The sequence below is a fragment of the Narcine bancroftii genome (genome assembly GCF_036971445.1).
Source record: "Narcine bancroftii isolate sNarBan1 chromosome 1 unlocalized genomic scaffold, sNarBan1.hap1 SUPER_1_unloc_1, whole genome shotgun sequence".
NCBI classification, from domain to species: Eukaryota; Metazoa; Chordata; class Chondrichthyes; order Torpediniformes; family Narcinidae; genus Narcine; species Narcine bancroftii.
The window spans coordinates 443,666-459,890 of record NW_027211795.1 but is presented as its reverse complement, the minus strand read 5'-3'; positions in this window follow the sequence as shown (position 1 = coordinate 459,890).

The window sequence follows — 16,225 nt, the reverse complement described above, 5'->3', positions numbered from 1 at the left end:
TTGGGGAATCAGAGGCGGGGAATCAGATATGGGGTAACAGAGGCGGGGAATCAGAGGCAGGGAAATGGAGGCGGGGAATCAGATATGGGGAATCAGAGGAGGGGAATAAGAGGTTGGGAATCAGAGGCAGGGAATCAGAGGTGGGGATTCAGAGGCAGGGAATCAGATGCGGGGAATCAGAGGCGGGGAATAAGAGGCAGGGAATCACAGGCAGTGAATCAGACGTGGGGAATCAGAGGCGGGGAATCATAGCTGGCGAATCACAGGCGGGGAATCAGAGTTGGCGAATCAAAGGCGGGGAATCAGATATGGGGAATCAGAGGCGGGGAATCAGAGATGGGGAAACAGAGGCGGTGAATCAGACATGGGGAATGAGACGCGGGGGATCAGAGGTGGTGAATCTGAGATGGGGAATCAGAGGCGGGGAATCAGAGGCAGGGATTCAGACGCGGGGAATAAGAGGCGGGGAATCAGAGCTGGGGAATCAGAGGCGGGCTATCAGAGTTGGGGAATCAGCGGCGGGGAATCAGATATGGGGAATCAGAGGCGGGGAATCAGAGCTGGGGAATGAGTGGCCGGGAATCAGATATGCGGAAACAGAGGCGGGGAATAAGAGGCGGGGAAACAGAGGCGGGGAATCAGATATGGGGAATCAGAGGTGGGGAATCAGAGGTTGGGAATCAGAGGCAGGGAATCAAAGGCGGGGAATCAGAATTGGGGAATCAGAGATAGGGAATCAGAGATGGGGAATCAGAGGCGGGGAATCAGACGCGGGGAATCAGAGGTGGTGAATCAGAGCTGGGGAATCAGAGGCGGGGAATCAGTGTTGGGGAATCAGAGGCGGGGAATCAGATATGAGGAAACAGAGGCAGGGAATCAGAGGCAGGGAAACAGAGGCGGGGAATCTGATATGGGGAATCAGAGGTTGGGGAATCAGAGGTTGGGAATCAGAGGCATGGAATCAGAGGCGGGGCATCGGAGGCGGGGAAACATAGGTGGGGAATCAGATATGGGGAATCAGAGGTGGGGAATCAGAGGCGATGAATCAGAGATGGCGAATCAGAGGCGGGGAATCAGAGGCGGGAAATAAGACATGGGGAATCAGAGGCTGGGAATCAGACGCGGGGAATCAGAGGCGGGGAATCAGAGCTGGGGAATCAGAGGCGGGGAATCAGAGTTGGGGAAACAGAGGCGGGGAATCAGAGGCAGGGAAACGGAGGCGGGGAATCAGATATGGGGAATCAGAGGAGGGGAATCAGAGGTTGGGAATCAGAGGCAGGGAATCAGAGGTGGGGATTCAGAGGCAGGGAATCAGATGCGGGGAATCTGAGGCGGGGATTCAGAGCTGGGGAATCAGTGCGGGGAATCAGAGTTGGGGAATCAGAGGCGGGGAATTAGATATGGGGAAACAGAGGCGGGGAATCAGAGGCGGGGAAACAGAGGCGGGGAATCAGATATGGGGAATCAGAAGTGGGGAATCAGAGGCAGGGAATCAGATGTGCGGAATCAGAGATGGGGAATCAGAGGCAGGGAATCAGAATCAGAAGCTGGGAATCAGAGGCCGGGAATCAGAGGCCGGAATTCAGATGCCGGGAATCAGATACCGGGAAAAAGAGGCCGGGAATCAGAGGTGGGGAATCAGAGTCCGGGAATCAGATATGGGGAATCAGAGGCGGGGAATGAGATATGGGGAATCAGAGGCGGGGAATCAGATGCGGGGAAACAGAGGCGGGGAATCACATATCGGGAATCAGAGGTGGCGAATCAAAGGCGGGGAATCAGATATGGGGAAACAGAGGCGGGGAATCAGAGGCGGGGAAACAGAGGCGGGGAATCAGATATGGGGAATCAGAGGTGGGGAATCAGAGGTTGGGAATCAGAGGCAGGGAATCAGAGGCAGGGAAACAAACACGGGGAATCAGAGGCGGGGAATCAGAGCTGGGGATCAGAGGTGGGGAATCAGAGTTGGGGAATCAGAGGCGGGGAATCAGATATGGGGAAACAGAGGCGGAGAATCAGAGGCGGGGAAACAGAGGCGGGGAATCAGATATGGGGAATCAGAGGTGGGGAATCAGAGGTTGGGAATCAGAGGCAGGGAATCAGAGGCAGGGAATCAGAGGCGGGGAATCAGAGGCAGGGAATCAGATGAGCGGAATCAGAGATGGGGAATCAGAGGCAGGGAATCAGAGGCGGGGAATCAGAGCCGGGGTATCAGAGGCCGGGAATCAGAGGCCGGGAATGAGAGGTCGGGAATCAGAGGCCGGGAATCAGAGGCCGGGAATCAGAGGTGGGGAATAAGAGGCCGGGAATCAGAAGCGGGGAATCAGACGTGGGGAATCAGAGGTGGTGAATCAGAGCTGGGGAATCAGAGGCGGGGAATCAGTGTTGGGGAATCAGAGGCGGGGAATCAGATATGAGGAAACAGAGGCAGGGAATCAGAGGCGGAGAAACAGAGGCGGGGAATCAGATATGGGGAATCAGAGGTGGGGAATCAGAGGTGGGGAATCAGAGGCGGGGAATCAGAGGCAGGGAATCGGATGTGCAGAATCAGAGATAGGGAATCAGAGGTGGGGAATCAGAGTCTGGGAATCAGAGATGGGGAATCAGAGGCGGGGAATCAGAGGCGGGGAAACATAGGTGGGGAATAAGATATGGGGAATCAGAGGTGGGGAATCAGAGGGGATGAATCAGAGATGGCGAATCAGAGGCGGGGAATCAGAGGCAGGAAATCAGACATGGGGAATCAGAGGCTGGGAATCAGAGGCGGGGAATCAGAGGCGGGGAATCAGAGCTGGGGAATCAGAGGCGGGGAATCAGAGTTGGGGAATCAGAGGCGGGGAATCAGATATGGGGAAACAGAGGCGGGCAATCAGAGGCAGGGAAACGGAGGCGGGGAATCAGATATGGGGAATCAGAGGAGGGGAATCAGAGGTTGGGAATCAGAGGCAGGGAATCAGAGGTGGGGATTCAGAGGCAGGGAATCAGATGCGGGGAATCAGAGGCGGGGAATGAGATATGGGGAATCAGAGGCGGGGAATCAGAGGCGGGGAAACAGAGTCAGGGAATCAGAGGCGGGGAATCAGATATGGGGAATCAGAGGCGGGGAATCAGAGGTGGGGAAACAGAGGCGGTGAATCAGACATGGGGAATCAGAGGCGGGGGATCAGAGGTGGTGAATCAGAGATGGGGAATCAGAGTCGGGGAATCAGAGGCAGGGATTCAGACGCGGGGAATCAGAGGCGGGGAATCAGAGCTGGGGAATCAGAGGTGGGGAATCAGAGGTTGGGAATCAGAGGCAGGGAATCAAAGGCGGGGAATCAGAATTGGGGAATCAGAGATAGGGAAAGAGATGGGGAATCAGAGGCGGGGAATCAGACGCGGGGAATCAGAGGTGGTGAATCAGAGCTGGGGTATCAGAGGAGGGGAATCAGTGTTGGGGAATCAGAGGCGGGGAATCAGATATGAGGAAACAGAGGCAGGGAATCAGAGGCGGGGAAACAGAGGCGGGGAATCAGATATGGGGAATCAGAGGTGGGGAATCAGAGGTTGGGAATCAGAGGCATGGAATCAGAGGCGGGGCATCAGAGGCGGGGAAACATAGGTGGGAATCAGATATGGGGAATCAGAGGTGGGGAATCAGAGGCGATGAATCAGAGATGGCGAATCAGAGGCGGGGAATCAGAGGCGGGGAATAAGACATGGGGAATCAGAGGCTGGGAATCAGACGCGGGGAATCAGAGGCGGGGAATCAGAGCTGGGGAATCAGAGGCGGGGAATCAGAGTTGGGGAATCAGAGGCGGGGAATCAGATATGGGGAAACAGAGGCGGGGAATCAGAGGCAGGGAAACGGAGGCGGGGAATCAGACATGGGGAATCAGAGGAGGGGAATCAGAGGTTGGGAATCAGAGGCGGGGCATCAGAGGCGGGGAATCAGAGGCAGGGAATCGGATGTGCGGAATCAGAGATAGGGAATCAGAGGTGGGGAATCAGAGTCCGGGAATCAGAGATGGGGAATCAGAGGCGGGGAATCAGAGGCGGGGAAACATAGGTGGGGAATAAGATATGGGGAATCAGAGGTGGGGAATCAGAGCTGGGGAATGAGTGGCCGGGAATCAGATATGCGGAAACAGAGGCGGGCAATAAGAGGCGGGGAAACAGAGGCGGGGAATCAGATATGGGGAATCAGAGGTGGGGAATCAGAGGTTGGGAATCAGCGGCAGGGAATCAAAGGCGGGGAATCAGAATTGGGGAATCAGAGATAGGGAATCAGAGATGGGGAATCAGAGGCGGGGAATCAGACGCGGGGAATCAGAGGTGGTGAATCAGAGGTTCGGAATCAGAGGCAGGGAATCAGAGGCAGGGAATCAGAGGCGGGGAATCAGAGGCAGGGAATCAGATGAGCGGAATCAGAGATGGGGAATCAGAGGCAGGGTATCAGAGGCGGGGAATCAGAGCCGGGGTATCAGAGGCCGGGAATCAGAGGCCGGGAATGAGAGGTCGGGAATCAGAGGCCGGGAATCAGAGGCCGGGAATCAGAGGTGGGGAATAAGAGGCCGGGAATCAGAAGCGGGGAATCAGACGTGGGGAATCAGAGGTGGTGAATCAGAGCTGGGGAATCAGAGGCGGGGAATCAGTGTTGGGGAATCAGAGGCGGGGAATCAGATATGAGGAAACAGAGGCAGGGAATCAGAGGCGGAGAAACAGAGGCGGGGAATCAGATATGGGGAATCAGAGGTGGGGAATCAGAGGTGGGGAATCAGAGGCGGGGAATCAGAGGCAGGGAATCGGATGTGCAGAATCAGAGATAGGGAATCAGAGGTGGGGAATCAGAGTCTGGGAATCAGAGATGGGGAATCAGAGGCGGGGAATCAGAGGCGGGGAAACATAGGTGGGGAATAAGATATGGGGAATCAGAGGTGGGGAATCAGAGGGGATGAATCAGAGATGGCGAATCAGAGGCGGGGAATCAGAGGCAGGAAATCAGACATGGGGAATCAGAGGCTGGGAATCAGAGGCGGGGAATCAGAGGCGGGGAATCAGAGCTGGGGAATCAGAGGCGGGGAATCAGAGTTGGGGAATCAGAGGCGGGGAATCAGATATGGGGAAACAGAGGCGGGCAATCAGAGGCAGGGAAACGGAGGCGGGGAATCAGATATGGGGAATCAGAGGAGGGGAATCAGAGGTTGGGAATCAGAGGCAGGGAATCAGAGGTGGGGATTCAGAGGCAGGGAATCAGATGCGGGGAATCAGAGGCGGGGAATGAGATATGGGGAATCAGAGGCGGGGAATCAGAGGCGGGGAAACAGAGTCAGGGAATCAGAGGCGGGGAATCAGATATGGGGAATCAGAGGCGGGGAATCAGAGGTGGGGAAACAGAGGCGGTGAATCAGACATGGGGAATCAGAGGCGGGGGATCAGAGGTGGTGAATCAGAGATGGGGAATCAGAGTCGGGGAATCAGAGGCAGGGATTCAGACGCGGGGAATCAGAGGCGGGGAATCAGAGCTGGGGAATCAGAGGTGGGGAATCAGAGGTTGGGAAACAGAGGCAGGGAATCAAAGGCGGGGAATCAGAATTGGGGAATCAGAGATAGGGAATCAGAGATGGGGAATCAGAGGCGGGGAATCAGATATGGGGAATCAGAGGTGGGGAATCAGAGGTTGGGAATCAGAGGCAGGGAATCAGAGGCAGGGAAACAAACACGGGGAATCAGAGGCGGGGAATCAGAGCTGGGGATCAGAGGTGGGGAATCAGAGTTGGGGAATCAGAGGCGGGGAATCAGATATGGGGAAACAGAGGCGGAGAATCAGAGGCGGGGAAACAGAGGCGGGGAATCAGATATGGGGAATCAGAGGTGGGGAATCAGAGGTTGGGAATCAGAGGCAGGGAATCAGAGGCAGGGAATCAGAGGCGGGGAATCAGAGGCAGGGAATCAGATGAGCGGAATCAGAGATGGGGAATCAGAGGCAGGGAATCAGAGGCGGGGAATCAGAGCCGGGGTATCAGAGGCCGGGAATCAGAGGCCGGGAATGAGAGGTCGGGAATCAGAGGCCGGGAATCAGAGGCCGGGAATCAGAGGTGGGGAATAAGAGGCCGGGAATCAGAAGCGGGGAATCAGACGTGGGGAATCAGAGGTGGTGAATCAGAGCTGGGGAATCAGAGGCGGGGAATCAGTGTTGGGGAATCAGAGGCGGGGAATCAGATATGAGGAAACAGAGGCAGGGAATCAGAGGCGGAGAAACAGAGGCGGGGAATCAGATATGGGGAATCAGAGGTGGGGAATCAGAGGTGGGGAATCAGAGGCGGGGAATCAGAGGCAAGGAATCGGATGTGCAGAATCAGAGATAGGGAATCAGAGGTGGGGAATCAGAGTCTGGGAATCAGAGATGGGGAATCAGAGGCGGGGAATCAGAGGCGGGGAAACATAGGTGGGGAATAAGATATGGGGAATCAGAGGTGGGGAATCAGAGGGGATGAATCAGAGATGGCGAATCAGAGGCGGGGAATCAGAGGCAGGAAATCAGACATGGGGAATCAGAGGCTGGGAATCAGAGGCGGGGAATCAGAGGCGGGGAATCAGAGCTGGGGAATCAGAGGCGGGGAATCAGAGTTGGGGAATCAGAGGCGGGGAATCAGATATGGGGAAACAGAGGCGGGCAATCAGAGGCAGGGAAACGGAGGCGGGGAATCAGATATGGGGAATCAGAGGAGGGGAATCAGAGGTTGGGAATCAGAGGCAGGGAATCAGAGGTGGGGATTCAGAGGCAGGGAATCAGATGCGGGGAATCAGAGGCGGGGAATGAGATATGGGGAATCAGAGGCGGGGAATCAGAGGCGGGGAAACAGAGTCAGGGAATCAGAGGCGGGGAATCAGATATGGGGAATCAGAGGCGGGGAATCAGAGGTGGGGAAACAGAGGCGGTGAATCAGACATGGGGAATCAGAGGCGGGGGATCAGAGGTGGTGAATCAGAGATGGGGAATCAGAGTCGGGGAATCAGAGGCAGGGATTCAGACGCGGGGAATCAGAGGCGGGGAATCAGAGCTGGGGAATCAGAGGTGGGGAATCAGAGGTTGGGAATCAGAGGCAGGGAATCAAAGGCGGGGAATCAGAATTGGGGAATCAGAGATAGGGAATCAGAGATGGGGAATCAGAGGCGGGGAATCAGACGCGGGGAATCAGAGGTGGTGAATCAGAGCTGGGGTATCAGAGGAGGGGAATCAGTGTTGGGGAATCAGAGGCGGGGAATCAGATATGAGGAAACAGAGGCAGGGAATCAGAGGCGGGGAAACAGAGGCGGGGAATCAGATATGGGGAATCAGAGGTGGGGAATCAGAGGTTGGGAATCAGAGGCATGGAATCAGAGGCGGGGCATCAGAGGCGGGGAAACATAGGTGGGAATCAGATATGGGGAATCAGAGGTGGGGAATCAGAGGCGATGAATCAGAGATGGCGAATCAGAGGCGGGGAATCAGAGGCGGGGAATAAGACATGGGGAATCAGAGGCTGGGAATCAGACGCGGGGAATCAGAGGCGGGGAATCAGAGCTGGGGAATCAGAGGCGGGGAATCAGAGTTGGGGAATCAGAGGCGGGGAATCAGATATGGGGAAACAGAGGCGGGGAATCAGAGGCAGGGAAATGGAGGCGGGGAATCAGACATGGGGAATCAGAGGAGGGGAATCAGAGGTTGGGAATCAGAGGCGGGGCATCAGAGGCGGGGAATCAGAGGCAGGGAATCGGATGTGCGGAATCAGAGATAGGGAATCAGAGGTGGGGAATCAGAGTCCGGGAATCAGAGATGGGGAATCAGAGGCGGGGAATCAGAGGCGGGGAAACATAGGTGGGGAATAAGATATGGGGAATCAGAGGTGGGGAATCAGAGCTGGGGAATGAGTGGCCGGGAATCAGATATGCGGAAACAGAGGCGGGCAATAAGAGGCGGGGAAACAGAGGCGGGGAATCAGATATGGGGAATCAGAGGTGGGGAATCAGAGGTTGGGAATCAGCGGCAGGGAATCAAAGGCGGGGAATCAGAATTGGGGAATCAGAGATAGGGAATCAGAGATGGGGAATCAGAGGCGGGGAATCAGACGCGGGGAATCAGAGGTGGTGAATCAGAGGTTCGGAATCAGAGGCAGGGAATCAGAGGCAGGGAATCAGAGGCGGGGAATCAGAGGCAGGGAATCAGATGAGCGGAATCAGAGATGGGGAATCAGAGGCAGGGTATCAGAGGCGGGGAATCAGAGCCGGGGTATCAGAGGCCGGGAATCAGAGGCCGGGAATGAGAGGTCGGGAATCAGAGGCCGGGAATCAGAGGCCGGGAATCAGAGGTGGGGAATAAGAGGCCGGGAATCAGAAGCGGGGAATCAGACGTGGGGAATCAGAGGTGGTGAATCAGAGCTGGGGAATCAGAGGCGGGGAATCAGTGTTGGGGAATCAGAGGCGGGGAATCAGATATGAGGAAACAGAGGCAGGGAATCAGAGGCGGAGAAACAGAGGCGGGGAATCAGATATGGGGAATCAGAGGTGGGGAATCAGAGGTGGGGAATCAGAGGCGGGGAATCAGAGGCAGGGAATCGGATGTGCAGAATCAGAGATAGGGAATCAGAGGTGGGGAATCAGAGTCTGGGAATCAGAGATGGGGAATCAGAGGCGGGGAATCAGAGGCGGGGAAACATAGGTGGGGAATAAGATATGGGGAATCAGAGGTGGGGAATCAGAGGGGATGAATCAGAGATGGCGAATCAGAGGCGGGGAATCAGAGGCAGGAAATCAGACATGGGGAATCAGAGGCTGGGAATCAGAGGCGGGGAATCAGAGGCGGGGAATCAGAGCTGGGGAATCAGAGGCGGGGAATCAGAGTTGGGGAATCAGAGGCGGGGAATCAGATATGGGGAAACAGAGGCGGGCAATCAGAGGCAGGGAAACGGAGGCGGGGAATCAGATATGGGGAATCAGAGGAGGGGAATCAGAGGTTGGGAATCAGAGGCAGGGAATCAGAGGTGGGGATTCAGAGGCAGGGAATCAGATGCGGGGAATCAGAGGTGGGGAATGAGATATGGGGAATCAGAGGCGGGGAATCAGAGGCGGGGAAACAGAGTCAGGGAATCAGAGGCGGGGAATCAGATATGGGGAATCAGAGGCGGGGAATCAGAGGTGGGGAAACAGAGGCGGTGAATCAGACATGGGGAATCAGAGGCGGGGGATCAGAGGTGGTGAATCAGAGATGGGGAATCAGAGTCGGGGAATCAGAGGCAGGGATTCAGACGCGGGGAATCAGAGGCGGGGAATCAGAGCTGGGGAATCAGAGGTGGGGAATCAGAGGTTGGGAATCAGAGGCAGGGAATCAAAGGCGGGGAATCAGAATTGGGGAATCAGAGATAGGGAATCAGAGATGGGGAATCAGAGGCGGGGAATCAGACGCGGGGAATCAGAGGTGGTGAATCAGAGCTGGGGTATCAGAGGAGGGGAATCAGTGTTGGGGAATCAGAGGCGGGGAATCAGATATGAGGAAACAGAGGCAGGGAATCAGAGGCGGGGAAACAGAGGCGGGGAATCAGATATGGGGAATCAGAGGTGGGGAATCAGAGGTTGGGAATCAGAGGCATGGAATCAGAGGCGGGGCATCAGAGGCGGGGAAACATAGGTGGGAATCAGATATGGGGAATCAGAGGTGGGGAATCAGAGGCGATGAATCAGAGATGGCGAATCAGAGGCGGGGAATCAGAGGCGGGGAATAAGACATGGGGAATCAGAGGCTGGGAATCAGACGCGGGGAATCAGAGGCGGGGAATCAGAGCTGGGGAATCAGAGGCGGGGAATCAGAGTTGGGGAATCAGAGGCGGGGAATCAGATATGGGGAAAAAGAGGCGGGGAATCAGAGGCAGGGAAACGGAGGCGGGGAATCAGATATGGGGAATCAGAGGAGGGGAATCAGAGGTTGGGAATCAGAGGCGGGGCATCAGAGGCGGGGAATCAGAGGCAGGGAATCGGATGTGCAGAATCAGAGATAGGGAATCAGAGGTGGGGAATCAGAGTCCGGGAATCAGAGATGGGGAATCAGAGGCGGGGAATCAGAGGCGGGGAAACATAGGTGGGGAATAAGATATGGGGAATCAGAGGTGGGGAATCAGAGCTGGGGAATGAGTGGCCGGGAATCAGATATGCGGAAACAGAGGCGGGGAATAAGAGGCGGGGAAACAGAGGCGGGGAATCAGATATGGGGAATCAGAGGTGGGGAATCAGAGGTTGGGAATCAGAGGCAGGGAATCAAAGGCGGGGAATCAGATTTGGGGAATCAGAGATAGGGAATCAGAGATGGGGAATCAGAGGCGGGGAATCAGACGCGGGGAATCAGAGGTGGTGAATCAGAGCTGGGGAATCAGAGGCGGGGAATCAGTGTTGGGGAATCAGAGGCGGGGAATCAGATATGAGGAAACAGAGGCAGGGAATCAGAGGCAGGGAAACAGAGGCGGGGAATCTGATATGGGGAATCAGAGGTTGGGGAATCAGAGGTTGGGAATCAGAGGCATGGAATCAGAGGCGGGGCATCGGAGGCGGTGAAACATAGGTGGGGAATCAGATATGGGGAATCAGAGGTGGGGAATCAGAGGCGATGAATCAGAGATGGCGAATCAGAGGCGGGGAATCAGAGGCGGGAAATAAGACATGGGGAATCAGAGGCTGGGAATCAGACGCGGGGAATCAGAGGCGGGGAATCAGAGCTGGGGAATCAGAGGCGGGGAATCAGAGTTGGGGAATCAGAGGCGGGGAATCAGATATGGGGAAACAGAGGCGGGGAATCAGAGGCAGGGAAACGGAGGCGGGGAATCAGATATGGGGAATCAGAGGAGGGGAATCAGAGGTTGGGAATCAGAGGCAGGGAATCAGAGGTGGGGATTCAGAGGCAGGGAATCAGATGCGGGGAATCTGAGGCGGGGATTCAGAGCTGGGGAATCAGTGCGGGGAATCAGAGTTGGGGAATCAGAGGCGGGGAATTAGATATGGGGAAACAGAGGCGGGGAATCAGAGGCGGGGAAACAGAGGCGGGGAATCAGATATGGGGAATCAGAAGTGGGGAATCAGAGGCAGGGAATCAGATGTGCGGAATCAGAGATGGGGAATCAGAGGCAGGGAATCAGAATCAGAAGCTGGGAATCAGAGGCCGGGAATCAGAGGCTGGGAATCAGATGCCGGGAATCAGATGCCGGGAAAAAGAGGCCGGGAATCAGAGGTGGGGAATCAGAGTCCGGGAATCAGATATGGGGAATCAGAGGCGGGGAATGAGATATGGGGAATCAGAGGCGGGGAATCAGATGCGGGGAAACAGAGGCGGGGAATCACATATGGGGAATCAGAGGTGGCGAATCAAAGGCGGGGAATCAGATATGGGGAAACAGAGGCGGGGAATCAGAGGCGGGTAAACAGAGGCGGGGAATCAGATATGGGGAATCAGAGGTGGGGAATCAGAGGTTGGGAATCAGAGGCAGGGAATCAGAGGCAGGGAATCAAACACGGGGAATCAGAGGCGGGGAATCAGAGCTGGGGATCAGAGGTGGGGAATCAGAGTTGGGGAATCAGAGGCGGGGAATCAGATATGGGGAAACAGAGGCAGAGAATCAGAGGCGGGGAAACAGAGGCGGGGAATCAGATATGGGGAATCAGAGGTGGGGAATCAGAGGTTGGGAATCAGAGGCAGGGAATCAGAGGCAGGGAATCAGAGGCGGGGAATCAGAGGCAGGGAATCAGATGAGCGGAATCAGAGATGGGGAATCAGAGGCAGGGAATCAGAGGCGGGGAATCAGAGCCGGGGTATCAGAGGCCGGGAATCAGAGGCCGGGAATGAGAGGTCGGGAATCAGAGGCCGGGAATCAGAGGCCGGGAATCAGAGGTGGGGAATAAGAGGCCGGGAATCAGAAGCGGGGAATCAGACGTGGGGAATCAGAGGTGGTGAATCAGAGCTGGGGAATCAGAGGCGGGGAATCAGTGTTGGGGAATCAGAGGCGGGGAATCAGATATGAGGAAACAGAGGCAGGGAATCAGAGGCGGAGAAACAGAGGCGGGGAATCAGATATGGGGAATCAGAGGTGGGGAATCAGAGGTGGGGAATCAGAGGCGGGGAATCAGAGGCAGGGAATCGGATGTGCAGAATCAGAGATAGGGAATCAGAGGTGGGGAATCAGAGTCTGGGAATCAGAGATGGGGAATCAGAGGCGGGGAATCAGAGGCGGGGAAACATAGGTGGGGAATAAGATATGGGGAATCAGAGGTGGGGAATCAGAGGGGATGAATCAGAGATGGCGAATCAGAGGCGGGGAATCAGAGGCAGGAAATCAGACATGGGGAATCAGAGGCTGGGAATCAGAGGCGGGGAATCAGAGGCGGGGAATCAGAGCTGGGGAATCAGAGGCGCGGAATCAGAGTTGGGGAATCAGAGGCGGGGAATCAGATATGGGGAAACAGAGGCGGGCAATCAGAGGCAGGGAAACGGAGGCGGGGAATCAGATATGGGGAATCAGAGGAGGGGAATCAGAGGTTGGGAATGAGAGGCAGGGAATCAGAGGTGGGGATTCAGAGGCAGGGAATCAGATGCGGGGAATCAGAGGCGGGGAATGAGATATGGGGAATCAGAGGCGGGGAATCAGAGGCGGGGAAACAGAGTCAGGGAATCAGAGGCGGGGAATCAGATATGGGGAATCAGAGGCGGGGAATCAGAGGTGGGGAAACAGAGGCGGTGAATCAGACATGGGGAATCAGAGGCGGGGGATCAGAGGTGGTGAATCAGAGATGGGGAATCAGAGTCGGGGAATCAGAGGCAGGGATTCAGACGCGGGGAATCAGAGGCGGGGAATCAGAGCTGGGGAATCAGAGGTGGGGAATCAGAGGTTGGGAATCAGAGGCAGGGAATCAAAGGCGGGGAATCAGAATTGGGGAATCAGAGATAGGGAATCAGAGATGGGGAATCAGAGGCGGGGAATCAGACGCGGGGAATCAGAGGTGGTGAATCAGAGCTGGGGTATCAGAGGAGGGGAATCAGTGTTGGGGAATCAGAGGCGGGGAATCAGATATGAGGAAACAGAGGCAGGGAATCAGAGGCGGGGAAACAGAGGCGGGGAATCAGATATGGGGAATCAGAGGTGGGGAATCAGAGGTTGGGAATCAGAGGCATGGAATCAGAGGCGGGGCATCAGAGGCGGGGAAACATAGGTGGGAATCAGATATGGGGAATCAGAGGTGGGGAATCAGAGGCGATGAATCAGAGATGGCGAATCAGAGGCGGGGAATCAGAGGCGGGGAATAAGACATGGGGAATCAGAGGCTGGGAATCAGACGCGGGGAATCAGAGGCGGGGAATCAGAGCTGGGGAATCAGAGGCGGGGAATCAGAGTTGGGGAATCAGAGGCGGGGAATCAGATATGGGGAAACAGAGGCGGGGAATCAGAGGCAGGGAAACGGAGGCGGGGAATCAGATATGGGGAATCAGAGGAGGGGAATCAGAGGTTGGGAATCAGAGGCGGGGCATCAGAGGCGGGGAATCAGAGGCAGGGAATCGGATGTGCGGAATCAGAGATAGGGAATCAGAGGTGGGGAATCAGAGTCCCGGAATCAGAGATGGGGAATCAGAGGCGGGGAATCAGAGGCAGGGAAACATAGGTGAGGAATAAGATATGGGGAATCAGAGGTGGGGAATCAGAGGCGATGAATCAGAGATGGCGAATCAGAGGCGGGGAATCAGAGGCAACAAATCAGACATGGGGAATCAGAGGCTGGGAATCAGACGCGGGGAAACAGAGGCGGGGAATCAGAGCTGGGGAATCAGAGGCGGGGAATCAGATATGGGGAAACAGAGGCGGTTAATCAGAGGCAGGGAAACGGAGGCGAGGAATCAGATATGGGGAATCAGAGGAGGGGAATCAGAGGTTGGGAATCAGAGGCAGGGAATCAGAGGTGGGGATTCAGAGGCAGGGAATCAGATGCGGGGAATCAGAGGCGGGGAATGAGATATGGGGAATCAGAGGCGGGGAATCAGAGGCGGGGAAACAGAGGAGGGGAATCACATATGGGGAATCAGAGGTGGCGAATCAAAGGCGGTGAATCAGATATGGGGAAACAGAGGCGGGGAATCAGAGGCGGGGAAACAGAGGCGGGGAATCAGATATGGAGAATCAGAGGTGGGGAATCAGAGGCCGGGAATCAGAGGCTGGGAATTAGAGGTGGGGAATAAGAGGCAGGGAATCAGATGTGCAGAATCAGAGTTGGGGAATCAGAGGCGGGGAATCAGATATTGGGTAACAGAGGCGGGGAATCAGAGGCAGGGAAATGGAGGTGGGGAATCAGATATGGGGAATCAGAGGAGGGGAATAAGAGGTTGGGAATCAGAGGCAGGGAATCAGAGGTGGGGATTCAGAGGCAGGGAATCAGATGCGGGGAATCAGAGTCGGGGAATAAGAGGCAGGGAATCACAGGCAGGGAATCAGACGTGGGGAATCAGATGCGGGGAATCATAGCTGGCGAATCACAGGCGGCGAATCAGAGTTGGGGAATCAGAGGCGGGGAATCAGATATGGGGAATCAGAGGCGGGGAATCAGAGGTGGGGAAACAGAGGCGGTGAATCAGACATGGGGAATCAGAGGCGGGGGATCAGAGGTGGTGAATCAGAGATGGGGAATCAGAGGCGGGGAATCAGAGGCAGGGATTCAGACGCGGGGAATCAGAGGCGGGGAATCAGAGCTGGGGAATCAGAGGCGGGCTATCTGAGTTGGGGAATCAGCGGCGGGGAATCAGATATGGGGAATCAGAGGCGGGGAATCAGAGCTGGGGAATGAGAGGCCGGTAATCAGATATGGGGAAACAGAGGCGGGGAATAAGAGGCGGGGAAACAGAGGCGGGGAATCAGATATGGGATATCAGAGGTGGGGAATCAGAAGTTGGGAATCAGAGGCAGGGAATCAAAGGCGGGGAATCAGAATTGGGGAATCAGAGATACGGAATCAGAGATGGGGAATCAGAGGCGGGGAATCAGACGCGGGGAATCAGAGGTGGTGAATCAAACCTGGGGAATCAGAGGCGGGGAATCAGTGTTGGGGAATCAGAGGCGGGGAATCAGATATGAGGAAACAGAGGCAGGGAATCAGAGGCGGGGAAACAGAGGCGGGGAATCAGATATGGGGAATCAGAGGTGGGGAATCAGAGGTTGGGAATCAGAGGCATGGAATCAGAGGTGGGGCATCAGAGGCGGGGAAACATAGGTGGGGAATCAGATATGGGGAATCAGACGTGGGGAATCAGAGGCGATGAATCAGAGATGGCGAATCAGAGGCGGGGAATCAGAGGCGGGGTATAAGACATGGGGAATCAGAGGCTGGGAATCAGACGCGGGGAATCAGAGGTGGGGAATCAGAGCTGGAAAATCAGAGGCGGGGAATCAGAGTTGGGGAATCAGAGGCGGGGAATCAGATATGGGGAAACAGAGGCGGGGAATCAGAGGCAGGGAAACGGAGGCGGGGAATCAGATATGGGGAATCAGAGGAGGGGAAACAGAGGTTGGGAATCAGAGGCAGGGAATCAGAGGTGGGGATTCAGAGGCAGGGAATCAGATGCGGGGAATCTGAGGCGGGGATTCAAAGCTGGGGAATCAGTGCGGGGAATCAGAGTTGGGGAATCAGAGGCGGGGAATTAGATATGGGGAAACAGAGGCGGGGAATCAGAGGCGGGGAATCACAGGCAGGGAATCAGATATGGGGAATCAGAGGTGGGGAAACAAAGGCGGTGAATCAGAGAAGGGGAAGCAGAGGCGGGGAATCAGAGGCAGGTAATCAAACACGGGGAATCAGAGTTGGGGAATCAGAGGCGGGGAATCAGATATGGGGAAACAGAGGCGGGGAATCAGAGGCGGGGAAACAGAGGCGGGGAATCAGATATGGAGAATCAGAGGTGGGGAATCAGAGGACGGGAATCAGAGGCCGGGAATTAGAGGTGGGGAATAAGAGGCAGGGAATCAGATGTGCAGAATCAGAGTTGGGGAATCAGAGGCGGGGAATCAGATATGGGGTAACAGAGGCGGGGAATCAGAGGCAGGGAAATGGAGGCGGGGAATCAGATATGGGGAATCAGAGGAGGGGAATAAGAGGTTGGGAATCAGAGGCAGGGAATCAGAGGTGGGGATTCAGAGGCAGGGAATCAGATGCGGGGAATCAGAGGCGGGGAATAAGAGGCAGGGAATCA